General features: G+C 40.8%; 1 protein-coding gene across 1 annotated transcript in view; it reads left to right on the plus strand.

Moving 5' to 3' along the window:
- The window catches only part of LOC126455903 (golgin subfamily A member 6-like protein 22), a 285,498-nt gene that overhangs the window by 157,355 nt on the left and 107,401 nt on the right, over positions 1 to 20,742 (plus strand). The gene's annotated exons all lie outside the window — the stretch shown is intronic.

Here is a 20,742-nt window from a genome sequence, read left to right on the forward strand (position 1 = left end):
CATAAAAAAGTGAGCTAAAACATGAAATTCACACAGCTACACTAGATGTAGCTTTATACAAGTATAGTAATTACTAGAGACTGGACTATATGCATCATAAAAGCCTTAAAATAGACATGCAAATATTCATGAAAAATGCTTAAAAATGCATGAAAAGTATCGAAATATGCCAGATCAAATAATAAAAAAACGTGGTAGTTACTGTGTGCATTATATCTCAAAGTCAAACCTGTGCATATCAATCACAAGAAAGAGCGACGGCCATAAAAAAATCGGCACATTTAAAATGCTGATATTTTCTGAATACTTCCTGGTAGAGGTTAGGAAGGGGGCCTTTCTGGGACTATTTTCTAAAAATTTGCAAAATGGGGATGCATACCATATATCAAGAGTTGTTCCTTCTTTGCTATTGTTGTCAGTAATAAGCAGATGCAACGCGAGTGAGTCACAACGAAACAGTCGATATGTACAGGACCAACTTCGAGATATTTCACACACACAGGGGCCTACTTGGAAACTCTGTGATATTTTATTTAAAAAAAAACAACATACAATCATGAATTTTTTTGAACAGCATTAACTTTTGATTAATACTATTGTCATTTACAATTTATTTTACATTTCCCTACTTTTGTAAACGTAAAGGACCGAGATAATGTTTAGTAGTAAGATTGTGTCTTTGATCATGCAAAACATTTTTATAAGCAGAAATTGACAGTTTTACATCAACTGAGGTATTTGGCCAGTATTTGAATTTGAGTGCTATGTTGACACTTATTGCTGCTGGTAAAAGTTAACCCATCCCATTAATAAAATTATCAATTTGGCACAAGGGTTCAAAGCCTGGCTTATTGTTTAAAATGTTTTTAAACTTTTCTTTAAGTTTTCTTGGGAATACCTCCAGCAATGAGGAGTTCACTAGAACAATTTTATTAATTAACTGAATAGATTCACTCAGCACCAAACCATGAGTTTCAAGCTTTTTAATACTTGCAGATATATGGGGAAAATGAGTGCTAGTCACAGCAATGTCTCTTTTTCATACTGGAATCACTAAAAGCTTCCTTGCACTGGCAAACTGCCAAAGCCTCTGCATTTACTACTCCTTTAATGGCCTTGAAATGTTCATTGTAAAACAACACAGCATCAACCCACATACCCCAATGAGTTACCACTGTTTCAGGAGGTAAGGGCACATTTGGTAGTTTTTATTTGTTGGTCTTGATGTGAGCAGGGCCCTTTAGAAACACTTTCTTTGTGGATGAAATCAGTTTATTTATATTCACAAATGTGGAACGAATGTACTCCTTCAGAAAGGCAATGTACTCCATGAGCAAAGCACATCACATGAATCAAATTGGGATAAAATACTTGGACAGCTTTTCCTGCTTTGATCATATAGGGAGCAGCATCAGAAATAAACACAAACACCCTTTCATCTGCAGAAGATTCTGGAAATATTTCCCGAGTACCCTCATTCACAAATCTGGTGATCGTAGAATGATTTACTTTGTCAAGTTCTTTGTAGGCTGCTAAATGAGAAGAAGAGGGCCACTTCTTTTAAAGTACCAACAATTAAATTGCAGTGTAGCAGCCACAAGTGTATGTAGTTTCATCAGCTGAAATTCAGATAATGCTGTCCTTGAGTTCATTGCATATTTCTTCCAGAACATTTACATTTATTGTCAGTATGTAATTTTTATGCACTGTTAATTCATCTGGTTTGTTTCGATTTAAGCAATATTTGTGCAGGAAGCCTTTGAGGGTTGGCTTTGTAAGCTTGTGAAGAGGAATATTGCTTGCAATGAATGTTACACATAGATCACTGTTAAACCGACTTTTTTTTGTTACCTTTGGACAAATCCCTGCTACTGAAATTTGCTGTTGCCAGAAGTTGTTGTTGTGGTCCTTTCTTCTGCATCCCTGTGATATGAAAACCTGTCTTAACATGCTGGTCTATTTGAATTTTTTTTTGCACGAAATATTTTTCTCACAAACTCGACAATGTGAAACAGTTCTGTCCTATGCAAATGTTCCAGGGTGGCCAGCTATCCATGAAATTAGGTTTCTTTTTTCGGCACACAACACGTTACATACAACATGTCGTAAACATGTTCAACTGTGTACAAGTAAATAGAGAGCTAAACTCAAACAATAGGCATGTGACTAAAAGCTTGTGTAGTTTAGTTTAATTGTTGCTGGCATCTATGGTATGACAGTGGAGGAGTTTAACCAGGGGTACGGGTGCAGGAGCATTGACCCTCTCTGCCCGTTCCTGTCCTCCTTCTGTAATGATTTTGCTAGGCAGTGGCCTCTCGGTTAGCAATTGCACACAGTTCTAGGTTGTGGTCAATCTGTGAGACATCAAAACTAGATCGGCTAGAGACCGCCCATCTAAATTTTTAAAATATTGTAAACATAGAGTGAAAATATGCATTGTCACTAGTTTTTAGTTAAAATATGCAATAACCTGTGAAAAGGAGCCAAATATGCAACATGCAAATGCATATAATTCGGTCTCTAGTAATTACCTGTAGTTGTAGATGTGAATGTAGCTTTATACAAGTATAGTAATTGCTTATAGTAGCAGATGTGGATACATTGTCACCATTTCATAAAAAAATCGTATTGATTCGCATATTTCCTTATCATTGATATTGGTACAAATTCAGTTCATAGCTGTAGCTAAAGTGAGTTTGTAAAGAGACACAGAACTTAATTTGGATGAGAAGAAATGTTTTTGCAATTTTTATTAAGTGGTATAATACACAGAATATCAGCAAGTGAAAAATACATGGAAGTGATGTAATTCACACCTGGCAAGTACAGGCCAAAAGTGGTTAAAAAGCTCCAATAAACATGGGTCAGCAAATCAACCATTGCCTATGTATCACATTAATTTGAGTTGGGAACCAACGGTAAAAGCCCGTGGATACCACAGTACTTATTTTTGTGGCGGTGCTCTTAGCGACAAGCAATTCGCTGTAGAAACGGCTTACGAAGTCACCGCCACACTTTTAATTGCGGGCCGACCGGTCCGCTGGAACAGTGAACAGAAAGATGAAAACCCAAACACTCTGATTAAATAAAAGTCGGTACTTATCTTTATTAACGAAGATACAGCAACACAATAGTGAACTCCGTGTCTACAGAAATCTGTCTAGTTCGAGTCAGAGCGGCTAGGTCAGCGTCGGCTGACGACGAACAACAACTCTGCTGCGATGAACACACAACTGACTAGCAAGTACACAATTCGGTGGCGAGTATACAAATGAGCGGCGACTACAGAACTGTCCTAGCGCTCGCGACTCCAGCGCTTAAGAAGCCAGAAGCCAGCGGTGGCGCGCGCAGACTTGCGGCGATTTCCTGTATCGCTGGCGCTGCTTATGCTGACGGCGTCCGGACTTTGATGCTGCCAACCTTTTGGCAGCGGGCTCGGTTGGCATTATTGGCTAGGATATAACACTTATGTTGGTATCTCAAGGTTTGGAAGTGACTATCTGTTTGTTTACTGTCCTTTCCCCTCTGTTCGCTGTGCCGTACCAGCCCCATAATCAGTGACGAACTTCAAGGCACCATGGACAGAGGCTACACCAATGAAGAGTTCACTGACATGCACTTCATATATGGAAAAATCAATGGCAGTCCCCTCAAGGCTGAATGATTGTATGAAGAAGCTTTTCCTCTCTGACAGATGTATTATTTAACTGGTTACATTAGTGCCTTAAAGAAACTGGAAGTTTCATACACCATGTATCAGAAGGTTGACCCAGATCGATAATACCCAATTTGAGGAAAGGATGTTATGCATTGTACATGAATGTACAAGTACTTCAACAAGGAAGATTGGTACCCAAGAGTGTGTACTGAATCTTAGCAGTGTGTAGTGGATTTTACATCAGCAAGTACTCTATCTGTATCATCTCCAGTGAGTGCAAGCCTCAACAGTACAGACTTCCCTCCTAGAGAGAATTTCTGCCAATGGGTGCAACAGCAGTGTACCCTGAATCCCTGTTTCTGTTCATGGATGAGGCTGGATTTCCTCGTGACAATATTTGTAACTATGATAACTGTCACATTTGGGCTGATGTCAGTCCTAATGATGTATCACAATGTCAGCAGCATTATTCTTTGAATGCTTGGGCAGGACTGCTTGGGGGCCACACAACTGGACCACACTTCCTGCCACATAGACTAACTGGACAACAGTACATGTGGTTTCTGCAGACTGTGCTTCCAGATGTACATCATGATGTCCCACTGAACCAATGCATGAACATGTGGTTCATGCGTGACAGTGCTCCAACACATTTTCATTTATGAGTTCGCCGGCTTCGAACTTGGTCATAAGGTTGACACTGGCCTGTGCGATGGCCTCCAAGGTCTCCAGATTTAAATCGTAGGGATTTCTGTGTGTGGGGTCATGTCAAAGGCATGGTCTACACTGCTGAGGTTAACACTCTTGAGGAATTACACTTGCAGATTGAAACAGCCTTCCAGGATTCAGAGAGTCCTTCCAGGTCTGCCTGACAGTATTCACAACTCATTCCAGAGACAAGTTCAGTGTTGCATTCAGATGCATGGACAACATTTCGAACACCAAATTTAATGTTTAGGGATGCCGTGTATTCCTAGACACTGGTGAACCTTAACAGAAAATGTGTTGTATCTCAACAGTGGCTGATTTGTGGACCCATGTTTATTGACTATCACTTCTGAAACATCCCGTACAGACAGAATAAATAGCTGTATGCGTAAAGAACATGACATTCTTGGGGCAATATTTAAGGATTCAGTTAAGTTTATTAATAACAATTATACAGCAGAGAATACCATGCACTTAAATAGATTTGGTTCAGTAACTTGTGGCAATTTGTTCACTGATATTTGTAATATGTAACACAAGGGGCACCAATATGTAAAGATGGAGATTGTTGTTGTTGTGGTCTTCAGCCCAGAGACTGGTTGATGCAGCTCTCCATGCTACTCCATCCTGTGCAAGCCTCTTCATCTACGAATAACTACTGCAACCTTCATCCTTCTGAATCTAGTTCGTGTATTCATCTCTTGGTCTCCCTCTATGATTTTTACCCTCCAAGCTTCCCTCCAATTCTAAATTTGTGATCCCTTGATGCCTCAGAACATGTCCTACCAACCGTTCCCTTCTTCTAGTCAAGTTGTGCCACAAATTCCTCTTCTCTCTGATTATATTCAGTGCTTCCTCATTAGTTATATGATCTACCCATCTAATCTTCAGCATTCTTCTGTTGTACCATGTTTCGAAAGCTTCTACTCTCTTCTTGTCTAAAGTGTTTATCATCCATCTTTCACTTCCATACATTGCTGCACTCTGTACAAATACTTTCAGAAAAGAGTTCCTGATTCTTAAAACTATACTCAATGTTAACAAATTTTATCTTCATAAGAAATGCTTGTCTTGCCATTGCCAGTCTACATTTTATATCCTCTCCACTTCAACCATCATCAGTCATTTTGCTGCCCAAATAGCAAAACTCATCTACGACGTTAAGTGACTCATTTCCTAATCTAATTCCCTCGGAATCACCTGCTTTAATTTGACTACATTCCATTATCCTTGTTTTGCTTTTGTTGATATATTGATATTCATCTTATATCATCCTTTCAAGACACTGTCCATTCTGTTCAGCTGCTCTTCCAGGTTCTTTGCTGTCTCTGACAGAAATATATTGTCATCGGCAAACCTCGAAGTTTTATGAAACAAAAAAATGCAGCTAACAGGGACCTATACAAATATACCTCAAGAAAAATATTTTTAAAAGTGTAAATGAATATAAGATTCCCTTCTTGATGCATTTACATACAGATTAATTGTCTGAATGAAACAGTAAATACGATAAAACTTCAAAAATTGGTGAATTACACATTAATTTATCAGAACTGAGAAGCGTCAAAGTTCACTGCCAAACAAACACTGGCTTAAAAAAGACTCTACTCTATCACAATTTTAAATAAATGAGGAACATTCAGAATAGGCAGTAGCTTTGTAGAACTAGGAGAAATCATGGATGCTCCTGTATGCTTAGGACTATTGAAAATATGTTGGAATGTGTAAATTAAGACACGGGTTCAAGTCTTTGAATGGAGCACTTACAGTAGAAAGCTGCTGTTTAGAATTAGGGTGAAGCATTATAGTGATCTTTACATACAGGCTTCCAGCATGCACATCATATATGATTATAAATCAATCATTTGAAGATAAACTTTTCCAGGTATGTTGAAATATGATGTCAAAAGGTTATTCAAAAAATATCTCCAAAAATGATATGGGAAATTACCATTCTAGTTTCCTCCTTAGAGTTTTCCAGTACCTTTGAGAAGTTTCTTAAAATATGAGTTGGAATTTTTTTTGAAGAATTCAAGTCATTTCAGAAAATCTAAATATTTTTCAAAGAATCCAAAGCACTGTGTTTGCTCTCAATGATTTCCTGTGTTGATGAGTATGAGAAAACTACAGGAATTTTCTGTGAATTACAAATACCTTCGATGGTTTTAACCTCTTTTCACATTTGCGTAACTCTGAAAAATGTGGAATGAGGGTTGCATTTTAAAATGATTGAAGTTTCGGTTAGCCGTCTGCTTCATGTCTGCTATGCAGTGAGCTACGTTAATTTAAGCATTAACTGTATTTTTCTTACTTGTCACTTCTTCATCCTTGTGTTTTTGCTTTTAGGAAACTTTAATTGTCGAGTGCTAGTAATAGTGTTCCGTAGATTTCGTGTTGTTTTGAATACAGTCAGAGAGAGTCCCTTTAGTCAACCATAGTGCCAGTAGTGCTAGTGTTTGTTTTCAATACAGTCCAGAGACAGGTAGGGCTATTTTCATTGTTTTCTACAAGAAGTGTCTAGCAACCACAGTTTAGTCAACAATCAGCCGCCTTTAGTGAATTAGCAGTCTAGTTAAAAATTGATTAACTCTCTACAGTAAATTGATTTCTTAGGATGGAAAGGATGTGTGACTGCTGTGTGCGGACGCAGGAGGAGCTGGCCACTGTTCGCCAACAGCTGAACGTGTTGATGGCCGCGGTCAGCCGTCTTCAGGTTGCTGCCTCGGAGTGTAGCGGCAGGGGGGAGTCTGGTGCGTCGCATGGTACACCCCAGGTGTTACATGCTTCACCCACTGTCCCAGCTGTTGAGACATCTTCACGGGTACTGGGCGCAGTTGGGCCACCCTCTCCCCAAGGGGAGTGGCGAGTTCAGCGGCGTTTGCGGCGCACGAGGCGGAGGGTCAATTTGGAGGCTGGCCGTGTGGCATCGCCTGCTCTGCCTGTGAGTGGACATGTGGCTGCTCCTTCAGCAAGGTCCGAGCAGGCACACGGGGGGAGGGGTTTATTAGTTATTGGGAGCTCCAATGTTAGGCGGGTGATGGAGCCCCTTAGGGAAATAGCGGAAAGGTCGGGGAAGAAGGCCAGTGTTCACTCTGTCTGTTTGCCGGGGGGTCTCATCCGAGATGTGGAAGAGGCCCTGCTGGTGGCGATAGAGAGCACTGGGTGTACCCGACTGCAAATTGTTGCTCATGTTGCCATTAATGACTCCTGCCGTCTGGGTTCAGAGGTCATCCTCAGTTTGTACAGGCGGATGGCGGAATTTGTGAAGGCGGAAAGCCTCGCTCGCGGGGTCGAATCTGAGCTAACTATTTGTAGTATTGTTCCCAGAACCTATCGCAGTCCTCTGGTTTGGAGCCAAGTTGAAGTCTTAAACCAGAGGCTCAGACGATCCTGCAGAGATCTGGGGTGCAAATTTCTCAACCTCTGCTATCGGGTGGAGAAATGTAGGGTCCCCCTGAATAGGTCAGGTGTGCACTACACGCAGGAAGCAGCTACAAGGGTAGCAGAGTATGTGTGGAGTGCACATGTGGGTTTTTTAGGTTAGAGAATTCCCTCCCTAGGCCCGACAAGACGCCTTCTGAGACGCGGCAAGGTAGGAGTAGGCAAAATGCAACAGGGAATAACAATTTTAATGTGCTAATAGTAAACTGTAGGAGCATTTATAGAAAGGTCCCAGAACTGCTCTCATTAATAAACGGTCACAATGCCCATATAGTACTAGGGACAGAATGTTGGCTGAAACCAGACGTAAACAGTAATGAAATCCTAAACTCAGATTGGAATGTATATTGCAGAGACAGGCTGGACAGTGAAGGGGGAGACGTGTTTATAGCGATAAGAAGTGCAATAGTATCGAAGGAAATTGACGGAGATCCGAAATGTGAAATAATTTGTGTGAAGGTCACGGTTAAAGCAGGCTCAGACATGGGAATTGGATGTCTCTATAGGCCCCCTGGCTCAGCAGCTGTTATGGCTGAGCACCTGAAGGATAGTTTGGAAAATATTTCGAGTAGATTTCCCCACCATGTTATAGTTCTGGGTGGAGATTTTAATTTGCCGGATATAGACTGGGAGACTCAAACGTTCATAATGGATGGCAGGGACAAAGAATCCAGTGAATTTTTTTTAAGTGCTTTATCTGAAAACTACCTTGTGCAGTTAAACAGAGAACCGACTCATGGCGATAACATATTAGACCTTCTGGTGACAAACAGACCCGAACTATTTGAAACAGTTAACACAGAACAGGGAATCAGCGATCATAAAGCAGTTACTGCATCGATGATTTCAGTCGCAAATAGAAATATTAAAAAGGTAGGAAGATTTTTCTGTTTAGCAAAAGTGACAAAAAGCAGATTACAGAGTACCTGACAGCTCAACACAAAAGTTTTGTCTCAAGTACAGATAGTGTTGAGGATCAGTGGACAAAGTTCAAAACCATCGTACAATATGCGTTAGATGAGTATGTGCCAAGCAAGATCGTAAGAGATGGAAAAGAGCCACCGTGGTACAACAACCAAGTTAGAAAACTGCTGCAGAAGCAAACTTCACAGCAAACATAAACATAGCCAAAGCCTTGCAGATGAACAAAAATTACGCGAAGCGAAATGTAGTGTGAGGAGGGCTATGCGAGAGGCGTTCAATGAATTTGAAAGTAAAGTTCTATGTACTGACTTGGCAGAAAATCCTAAGAAATTTTGGTCTTATGTCAAAGCGGTAGGTGGATCAAAACAAAATGTCCAGACACTCTGTGACCAAAATGGTACTGAAACAGAGGATGACAGACTAAAGGCCGAAATACTAAATGTCTTTTTCCAAAGCTGTTTCACAGAGGAAGACTGCACTGTGGTTCCTTCTCTAGATTGTCGCACAGATGACAAAATGGTAGATATCGAAATAGATGACAGAGGGATGGAGAAACAATTAAAATCGCTCAAAAGAGGAAAGGCTGCAGGACCTGATGGGATATCAGTTTGATTTTACACAGAGTACGCGAAGGAACGTGCCCCCCTTCTTGCAGCGGTGTACCATAGGTCTCTATAAGAGTGTAGCGTTCCAAAGGATTGGAAAAGGGCACAGGTCATCCCTGTTTTCAAGAAGGGATGTCGAACAGATGTGCAGAACTATAGACCTATATCTCTAATGTTGATCAGTTGGAACACGTATTATGTTTGAGTTTAATGACTTTTCTGGAGACTAGAAATCTACTCTGTAGGAATCAGCATGGGCTTCGAAAGAGACGGTCGTGTGAAACACAGCTCGCACTATTCGTCCACGAGACTCAGAGGGCCATAGACACGAGTTCCCAGGTAGGTGCTGTGTTTCTTGACTTCCGCAAGGCGTTCGATACAGTTCCCCACAGTCGTTTAATGAACAAAGTAAGAGCATATGGACTATCAGACCAATTGTGTAATTGGATTGAAGAGTTCCTAGATAACAGAACGCAGCATGTCATTCTCAATGGAGAGAAGTCTTCCAAAGTAAGAGTGATTTCAGGTGTGCCGCAGGGGAGTGTCATAGGACTGTTGCTATTCACAATATACATAAATGACCTTGTGGATGACATCAGAAGTTCACTGAGGCTTTTTGCAGATGATGCTGTGTTGTATCAAGAGGTTGTAACAATGGAAAATTGTACTGAAATGCAGGAGGATCTGAATAAAATTATGTGACAAAGAAATAGAATTAAAAATTTAAATTTAAATCAATTAATGAAATTAAAATGATGATCAAGGTCATTTCAATCAAGATTTAAAATAGACGAAGCTGTTATGCTATTCATCATACCACGCAATGATACTATATAAGTCAACCTTTTATTGCTATTGAGAATTTTTAAAAAATTCCAATTTTTCTTCATTAATTGCTCGCAAATGAAGGCCCTCCAGTGTGAACAGCTGCAGTGTGTTACGTGGGATCTTAACCCTACATCTCGATATAGATAATTTCAAAAAGTTGATCAATTTGCTGGGGACCTCTCCTTGTCAGCATTTCTTCTCAATAACTATTGTTTTCTTCACCCCCTTTTAGTTCTCTATATCTTTTTTTTTTCCTAATTTGTCCATTTTTCCCTGCCCCCGCCCCCCTCCCCCAACCTCTGCCACATGTAATGCCCTTAGCTTTCCGCTCTTATTAACTCGTGTGATGTATTGTCAGTAATCACTGTTTTGCTTATTGTCCTATCTTCCTTGTTGAAGCACTCAGGCTTTCAAGTCTCATCTGATGCTTTCCCCATCATCAGTCTTTTATTCTCATCATGCCAGTCTCCCCTGTCCTAGGGTTCTAGATGAATTTTCCAAACACTCCCCAATTCCTAAACTTCACCAGTCTTTTTCTTTCATCCCTCTTCATTTCCCTTCAACACTAGTGCCAGAAGAAAGCTTGCTCATTTCTTTCAGATATTTTATCTATTTCATTCTATTACATTTTCAGAAATGTATTATTTTCGTTGGTATATGTAAGAATTACAAGGTATTTGAAGGGACATCTGCGAGATTTATGGTCATTTATTTTACAAAGTTTCCTTATTTGTCACTTTAGTTGAACAGTATTATTGGCTGCAGATGGGTTACCTCAATGAATGTTTGACTGTAACAGTACATCAAGGGGATATGGGAAAAAAGTCATTCTCCTCTTCTAGTCAATTAAATTAATTTTGTTTCCAAGTTTATGTATTAATGTTCATTCATTTAAGTTTTTGGATTGGTCCATTGGCAAAACATGTAAAATCTTTGAATTTGAGATATAATGTTCGTTTTTGGTTTTTTAGTTTTTTTATATTTTGTGCAGCTGGTATGAGTGTCAAATATTCCTATATTACAACTGCCTCAATTTTTATTCCAGATCCTAATTTTGCTGTAGTAACAAAACTGCTGCTATGATACTCTGTTCAATTTTGAAAATAAACTTTTTGACTTGGGAAAATGCGAATTTCGTTGTTACCTACTTGAAAAGACAGATAGTTTGAAAAGTAAAGTCACTGCATTGCGATGGAGGGGGGGGGGGGGGGGGGGGGGAATAGTGAATGTGAACTGTTTTGCAGTGTGCATTCTTGCTCTATTAATTTTGAGGCCAACACTTTTCAGGCAGTATTTAGCCACTCGATTTCAACAAAACATAAATGTAACTTGGAAATTAAATGTGGATCAAGGAAGTTACATTTAGGGCTTCAAATCAGACACAAGCTCAGTATGGATTCCAACAACATAGATGTTAAATACCAAGGGCAGTTTCACTGTCACTGAATTGATGTGGACAATGAAATCAGTGGTTTCCAATTATTTATGGGTTTGTCAAATTATGTTTGTAACATTTTTAAGAAGATGTTCTCTGATAGTCTTCCTGAATATTTTTCACTTTTGTTTAAGAAAATGAGATACCTAATAGCTTATGGACTGCCACAATATTCCTGGAAACATTTGTTAGAAGCAGCATATTCATCACATTACACATTGAGTTTCAATTAAACTACTGATGTTAAAGATAAAAAAAAAAAGAATTTCAAAAAATCATTATATTTTGGTCAGAGAGTGAGAGTTGCATAACAATGCGTCATGTAAGGACTGTATTTATCACCAAAAACTATGTGAAGCACTCTCTGAAGGGAGGCTGTCCCTAATACATATCTTATTCTTGGATTAGGTGGAACTAATGTCAGTAAAAAAAGTGTTTAGACTTACAAATATTGGAACTTGCAACATTCATACAATGTAAAGGCTTTGGAGTGCTTAGGTGAAGAAGCATCCAAATTCACGGTCAATATTGAATTCAGAATGTTGTGCTCAATGATGTTTTCACCAATAATCCAGTCAGCACTCACACCCTTCTGCCTCTAAGGATGTCACTTACATCCCTTTGACTTCTTATTAATATCAGATTTGGAATTGTTGTAACTGGTGTATGTACAATGTGAGCAGTAGACTGAACACAACTTTATTCCACTGAAGCATTAACAACTTGAACAGAGTAATCAAGTAACATTCAGCATGAACCAATTACATACACAAACAACTGTAGCAGTACACATAGAGAACTGAGTTCAAGCATAGCTCGGTTAGCCTCAAATTAAATAGACTGGGCTCTGTGGCAGGCTCTGAAAGTGATTCTCTCTCTCTCTCTCTCTCTCTCTCTCTCTCTCTCACACACACACACACACACACACACACACACACACACACACACACAAAAGTCTGAGGCACCATGTGCAGATGGCGTAGCACTACCACATGTGCAGCCTTTTGAAGGTATGCGCACATGTCACTGTATTCCTCCTCTCTTAGGGAGTTCACAAATTCTTGAGACATTCATGCTGTCTTCCTTGTCCACTGGGCTCTGGCTAAGGTGACATGCTGCAACAGGAGCGTACAGTCTTGAAGTGCTGCAGGTGCAGAAACATTCTGTGCCCACTTCACCATGTCAAGCCATAAGGCAACGCTAGTGACGGTGGGGCTATTTACATGTCAACCTCGGGCATCAGCTCTGGTAATAATGTTCTCTGTGCTGGTGATACTGGTATCAGCAGTTGCTCAGGAATGGGTGATGGAATCCCTGACAATTGGTGTCAGAAGCAACAGAGGAACTTCTGGTTTGGCCACTGAGGATGGATGCCCTTGACCACACAGGAGTGGAGAATCTGCAGCAGCAAGTGATGTGATGCCCAATGTGGACAGGCTCGGAGGTGATGGTGTGACATCAGGGGGTGCCCAGCCGCCCACATGAATGTGAAGCTGATCGTGGTGCCTTGAGCATGGGCCATCCTCTGTGTAGAAGTCACAGAGACAATGCCCCTGTCATCTGCCGATGACAGCAGGAATCCATTTAGGGCAACATCTGAAAGTGTGTGACCAGATAACCAAACCCAGCAAAAATAGGCACAGTGGCTGCACAGGCTGACATCCAGGTGGAGGATGCATGAGGTGTAGCAGTGTTCTTGGCTGGCGCCCATGTAGTGGCGCTGCCGAGTTGTTCTCACTGAACGGTGTGGAATGCTTTGGTGAGAGAAGCCAACCTAAGGCAATGCTGGACAAAGTGTTGGCAACATACTTTTTCATCTGAGCTATGAACATTCGCACTAGGTGTTCCACCTCACCGTTAGATTGTGAATGGAATGGCATGGCGAAGGTGTGACATGTACCATGCAATTGAAATTGTGGACCATTATTGGACACTTACATCGTGGCAAATCTTTGACTGAAAAATTTTTGGGCAAGGCTGCAACAGTGGCATTTGCAGATGTGGAAACATAATGAATTATGTACATTGTTGTTGTTGTGGTCTTCAGTACTGAGACTGGTTTGATGCAGCTCTCCATGCTACTCTATCCTGTGCAAGCATCTTCATCTCCCAGTACCTACTGTAGCCTACATCATTCTGAATCTGCTTAGTGTATTCATCTCTTGGTCTCCCTCCACGATTTTTACACTCCACTCTGCTCTCCAATACTAAACTGGTGATCCCTTGATGCCTCAGAACATGTCCTACCAACCGATCCTTTCTTCTAGTCAAGATGTGCCACAAACTCCTCTTCTCCCCAATTCTATTCAGTATCTCCTCATTAGTTATGTGATCTATCTATCTAATCTTCACCATTCTTCTGTAGCACCACATTTCAAAAGCTTCTATTCTCTTCTTGTCCAAACTATTTATCGTCCATGTTTCATTTCCATACAAATACTTTCAGAAACGACTTCCTGACACTTAAATCTATACTCGATGTTAACAAATTTCTCTTCTTCAGAAACGCTTTCCTTGCCATTGCCAGTCTACATTTTATATCCTCTCTACTTCGACCATCATCAGTTATATTGCTTCCCAAATAGCAAAACTCCTTTACTACTTTAAGTGTCTCATTTCCCAATCTAATTCCCTCAGCATCACCCGACTTAATTCGACTACATTCTATTATCCTCGTTTTGCTTTTGTTGATGTTCATCTTATATCCTCCTTTCAAGACACTGTCCATTCCGTTCAACTGCTCTTCCAAGTCCTTTGCTGTCTCTGACAGAATTACAATGTCATCGGCGAACCTTAAAGTTTTTATTTCTTCTCCATGGATTTTAATACCTACTCCAAATTTTTCTTTTGTTTCTTTTACTGCTTGCTCAATATACAGATTGAACAACATCGGAGAGAGGCTACAACCCTGTCTCACTCCCTTCCCAACCACTGCTTCCCTTTCATGTCCCTCGACTCTTATAACTGCCATCTGGTTTCTGTACAAATTGTAAATAGCCTTTCGCTCCCTGTATTTTACCCCTGCCACCTTCAGAATTTGAAAGAGAGTATTCCAGTCAACATTGTCAAAAGCTTTCTCTAAGCCTACAAATGCTAGAAACATAAGTTTGCCTTTTCTTAATCTAGCTTCTAAAATAAGTCTTAGGGTCAGTATTGCCTCACGTGTTTCCATATTTCTACAGAATCCAAACTGATCTTCCCCGAGGTCGGCTTCTACAAGTTCTTCCATTCGTCTGTAAAGAATTTTGCAGCTGTGACTTATTAAACTGATAGTTTGGTAATTTTCACATCTGTCAACGCCTGCTTTCTTTGGGATTGGAATTATTATATTCTTCTTGAAGTCTGAGAGTATTTCGCCTGTCTCATACGTTTTGCTCACCAGATGATAGAGTTTTGTCAGGACTGGCTCTCCTAAGGCTGTCAGTAGTTCTAATGGAATGTTGTCTACTCCCGGGGCCTTGTTTCGACTTATGTCTTTCAGTGCTCTATCAAACTCTTCACGCAGTATCATATCTCCCATTTCATCTTCATCTACATCCTCTTCCATTTCTATAAGACTGCCCTCAAGTACATCGCCCTTGTATAGACCCTCTATATACTCCTTCCACCTTTCTGCTTTCCCTTCTTTGCTTAGAATTGGGTTTCCATCTGAGCTCTTGATATTCATACAAGTGGTTCTCTTTTCTCCATAGGTCTCTTTAATTTTCCTGTAGGCAGTATCTATCTTACCCCTAGTGAGATAAGCCTCTACATCCTTACATTTTTCCTCTACCCATGCCTGCTTAGCCATTTTGTACTTCCTGTCGATCTCATTTTTGAGACTTTTGTATTCATCTTTGTCTGCTTCATTTACTGAATTTTTATATTTCCTCCTTTCGTCAATCAAATTCAGTATTTCTTCTGTCACCCAAGGATTTCTACTAGCCCTCGTCTTTTTACCTACTTGATCCTCTGTTGCCTTCACCACCTCATCCCTCAAAGCTACCCATTCTTCTTCTACTGTATTTCTTTCCCCCATTCTTGTCAATTGTTCCCTTATGCTCTCCCGGTAACTCTGTACAACCTGTGGTTTAGTCAGTTTATCCAGGTCCCATCTCCTTAGATTCCTATCTTTTTTCAGTTTCTTCAGTTTTAATCTACAGTTCATAACCAATAGATTGTGGTCAGAGTCCACATCTGCCCCTGGAAATGTCTTACAATTTAAAACCTGGTTCCTAAATCTCTGTCTTACCATTATAAAATCTATCTGAAACCTGTCAGTATCTCCAGGCTTCTTCCATGTACAGAAAATGATAATATGCACTGAACAACAAACAGTTGATAAACGTTTAGAAAATGGGTCTCTTGCTTGTGATGGTGTTAGCCAAAGAGACAACGATTCCTATGGAGATGCTTGGTGCATTGCACAATGTGAACAGGAGGCAACCAGGTGAGTAACATCACCATCCAAGCCAGGCCAAAACATGTGTTGTCGAGCCAACACTTATGTGCATGATACACCCCAATGATCTGCAAGTAATAATCGGAGAAATCTCCCAACAAATTTGGGAGGCGATCACTACCTGAGGGACGATAAGATGTGTGTCTCACAACACACAATCTGTCTCACAACAGAGAACTGATGTCGAAATATATAATAATTACAGAGGGGGCTGGTCATATGAGGAGGTGGTGAATCCGGTCAACCATGTTGTATGAAAGTTATGACCTTCCGCAGAATCGGATCCAAAGAGGACCTGATCCATGGGTAGTTGCAGGAAAACCATCAACCATCTGCTGTGTCATGACATCAATGTGGAAACAAAAAGCAATTCCTCCTGATCAAATCTTGGGTTTGGACCAGCTGGCAGGTGGTACAAAGCATCGGCATTTACATGTTGATTCGTAGGGCGAAAATGAATCTTGTAGTTGTAATGTGAAAGGAAGAAAATGGATGCGATGGTAATGATGCAGAAGGACTGAATAAGAAAGTCAGTGGTCTGTGAGTGGTGATCATATCGAATTTGGTACCACAGAGAAAGACATCGAATTTCTTCATAGCATACACACTGACCAAAGTTTTCTTTTCTATCTGAGAGTATCTAGTTCAAGCAGGAGTCAGTGTTTTAGAGGCATAAGCAATAGGCGATGGGCCACTTGGAGTTGGGATATCTATGAGCCAGTACTGCCTCCAACCCACAGTGTGAAGTGTTCATTGGATGGACAAAGTGGAGGCCTGGTTGGTTCGTCACTAAGCAGAGCGCAGACCATAACATGGTCTTATGGGTGGAAAATGCGGTTTCACAGGTCACCGACCAGCGAAACTGAGTCCCTTTGCACTGTTCTGGCTTTGCCCTTTTGTAATGTTTTGTGATTCCTGGCTGGATGAGGAGAGGGTGGTATGATAGGTGGGCGTCCGGTTTCCTCTCACTATGACGCAAACTGCTCATGTGGTGTCAGCATTGCCATGCTCTGCCATAGGTCTGTACACAGTTTTCTACTGATACAGGGACAGAAGCAAAGCCCAATGTTACAATTTGTGAGCAGTACACAGCAGGAACTGGCTTTGACGGATGAAACACAAGACTGCAAAGGCATGCGATCTGTCACTAAATATAACTTGCAACTTTTGTCGCACCTTACATAATAGCAAGAGCTTCTTTTTCAATTTGTGAATAATTGCACTCAGTTTGAGTTAATAACTTTGAGGCAAAAGCAATAGTTCTTTCTTGTGCACCAGTTCTGTGTGAAAGTACGCCACTGATTCAGTCTATTTGCAAAATCATTGGTTTGGCAGGATCAAAATGTACTAAACATCTGCCCCAAGCAAGGCATTTTTGAGACCACACACTTCAGTCTGCACAAAAGGCACATTTTTCCAATGTAAGAGATGCAATGGGGCCGCAATCTTTGAAGAATTCAAAATGAAACAAATGTAGTGTATCAACTTGCCTAGCACTGACTGCAGTCCAGATATATTGTGAGGAACAGGCAGGTCACAGATCGCAAGAAAATGGGATTTGAGGGGGTACACATCCTGACTGTTTATCATATGACCTAAGTACTGTGGCTCTACTTGAAAAAAGTCACACTTTTTGAGACAGCGCTTAAGTCCTGCATTTGACAACACTCGAAAAAGAGCACACAAATTGGCAATGTGTTGCTCTGGCATATGACCTGAGATGACAATATTGTCAAGGTAGTTTGAACAGAATGGCATCTGAGCAGTCAGCTGTTCCAAGTATTGTTGAAAAATGGCGGGTGTGGAGGCACTGCCGAAGGGCATACGCAAATACTTGAACAGACCTAAGTGCGTATTAACAACAAACACATTCTGTGATTCTTCAACTAGTGGTATTTGCACTTTGCATCACACAAATCTATCTTAGAAAAGTGAAGGCCTGCACCAAGCCTGTCCATAAGTTCTTCAGGGCGAGGCAGTGGATAAGTGTCAATTATTGTCTGTGGATTGACTGTAGTTTTGAAGTCAACACAAATGTGAATGCAACCAGAAGCTTGGGCATCAAACTTAATGGATTTGCCCACTGACTAGTTTATATTGAGCAATCACGCCATTGTCTTGCAATTCTTTTAATTCACTGACTACTTTGGCTTGTGAAGCAATGCGAACAGCTTGACAAGAAACTTAGGCCATGCATTGTCTTTCAGGGTAATGTGTGTTACAAAATTGGTAGCTTATCCAAGCCCATCAGAAAAGAGTTCAGGAAATTTCTTAAGCAAACTAGCTACACTGTCTTTTGGATTAAAAGCAATCATTGAAAGTGTGTTGTCTTGAATGTTAAGGCTAAACAAGTGAAACGAACCTAAGCCAAAAATATTTTCAATGCATCTTGATTACAACACAATAAATTTCATTGTCCTAGTGTGAGATTTGCAAGTGACTGTCAAATACACTGTCCAAGTACTGGGATTTCTTGTCCATTGTATGGATTTTGACAGGCATTAGTGAGCCTAACTGTTTGTATGTGGCATGATTAAGCAAAGTTACAGAAGCATGTGTGTCTAGTTGAAAGTCAATAGGACGGCCAGCATTTTGTAATGTTAAAAATAGTGTGTTGGCATGGCATCACACTGCACTGGCGTGAGATGAGGACACAACCTTACTCGAATTACTGCTAGAACCTGTACTTAGTTTTGGAAACACTGCATTCACAGAATGTGCATGAGACCTGTTGTTGTGAGAGTGGGCAGAATTGCAAGCAAAGTGCATGGACATGGCCTTTATTTCGATGTGAGTAACATCTCGCATTGAGTGGTGGGCAATCTTGCCGCTTATGGCAAGCAAAACGGTGAGGGAAATACTTCACTAGATTTACAGACCAGGCTACTTGTTTACTAGGCTATTTGCACATCTGTGTGTGTGCTCATTGTGGCGGCTGAGTGGGGGAGTCATGGGCAAGAGGCAACTTGACCCGACAAATCGGGACCTGATCAAATTTATTGACAGCTATGGTGCTGGAATCAAATTGCTCTAATAGTTGCAATGCTTGATGGAGTGAAGGATCTGAGTACTGGATAAACTGTTCTCTAATTCTGCTCTCAGGGACAGAGTATTTGAGCGCATCATAGATCATCAAGTCAATATAAAAGTTGCCACAACTACACATGATTTTACACTTCCTAGTGAAACCCTGTAAGTTAGTATATTGCTAACAGTACATCTGTTCTGGCTTTTTGTTAAGGCGAAAGAACTGAAATGTGCCTGCCACAACCTGAGTCTGTTGTTTGTAATACAGACTTAATGCACCTACTACTTCATCATAGGACAGTGCATCAGGAGACGATGCAGGGAAGAGTTTTTGAATTAAGCGAAACACAGGGGTTCCCACAATGGACAGGAGATAATGAGATTTCATAGTACCTTGAATGGAAGTGCCGAAATGGAGGAATGTTTTTTGGTGGCACTCGTTGGGTTGGTTGGTTGGTCAGTTGGGCAGCTGATGCATCTTGTGAGGCAAGCAATTGTTGTACAGTAGGCAGCAATGTTGCTATTTGCTGGGTGTGAAGCTGAAAAATGTGACGTAGTTCCAGAGCAGAAGCAAACTGTGGTGGCTGAAGCACAGGAAGTGGAGAGGGTAGGGTAGTCATTCTAACGCTGACAAATTACTGCAAAATATGAGAAGACAAATAGAAAAGCAATGTGCAGAGCCTTTGAAAAGAGAAATAGATTAGATCTCCCTGTAATAAATGCATCATCAAGAACAAATGAACAAATAGGATCACTGTAACAACAGCTCCCCTGCAGCAACCTAGAACACAGGAAAAGCAAACAAAACTTGTTGATCAGACTCATCAGCACTTGTTGTGGATATGCCCTCTTGTAACATTTTGTGGTCACTGGCTGGATGAGGAGAGAGTGGTATGATAGGTGGGTGGTCGTTTTCTTCTCACTACAACACAGAATGCACACGTGTTTAAAATACACTTTATTATAGCATCCAAATGAGTGCTTAACTTCAGTGATGTCCAATCTGAAGTTCTGTGGTTAACAGCTATCTAATAACATGTACTAATTCTTGAATCCTGTCTGTGCCCTTATCACAGCTATATACAATGACTAATGTTCCCTCACTGCCAGCTTAGGTGCAAGGTGACTACTATCACTGTGGAAGACTAGAGCATAGTGTGATGTATTGAGATGCAATGCAAACTGAGTCCCGATCAAACATACAGAGTTACTGAGATTGGGAGATTGAGACAGCTCGGTTGTCGGCGGTGGCCTATATGCATGCTGCCCAGGGGCCGTTATCAGTGTATTAGCCTGGGAGCATGTCTTGGTCTTCTCTTGTCATAGGTGCGCCTGGTTCAGTGCATGCTATACAATGTTTCCTAGTGCCGACCGGTATGCCGGCAAAGGTGTATCTCTGCACATGCCCAGCAACGCATCTAACAGGTGTGCGATTGTCACTGCTCCAGGCAAAAACGTATGGTAGCAAGTGACTTTGCCTAGATAAACGTGAAGTTCTTTGTCTGCCAAGGGGCATGGAAGTGACACAATAGCAGAAACATGTTGATTCAGATGTTTGAGACCCTCACAAGGAACTTCAAACCCAAGATAAACTATAGAAGTTTGAAAAAATTGACATTTTTCTAAAATGCACTATAATCAGGCCGCTTGTAGGAGAGAAAGAAGAATATGGAGA

The sequence above is a fragment of the Schistocerca serialis genome, chromosome 1 (genome assembly GCF_023864345.2).
Source record: "Schistocerca serialis cubense isolate TAMUIC-IGC-003099 chromosome 1, iqSchSeri2.2, whole genome shotgun sequence".
In the NCBI taxonomy this organism is placed as follows: Eukaryota; Metazoa; Arthropoda; class Insecta; order Orthoptera; family Acrididae; genus Schistocerca; species Schistocerca serialis.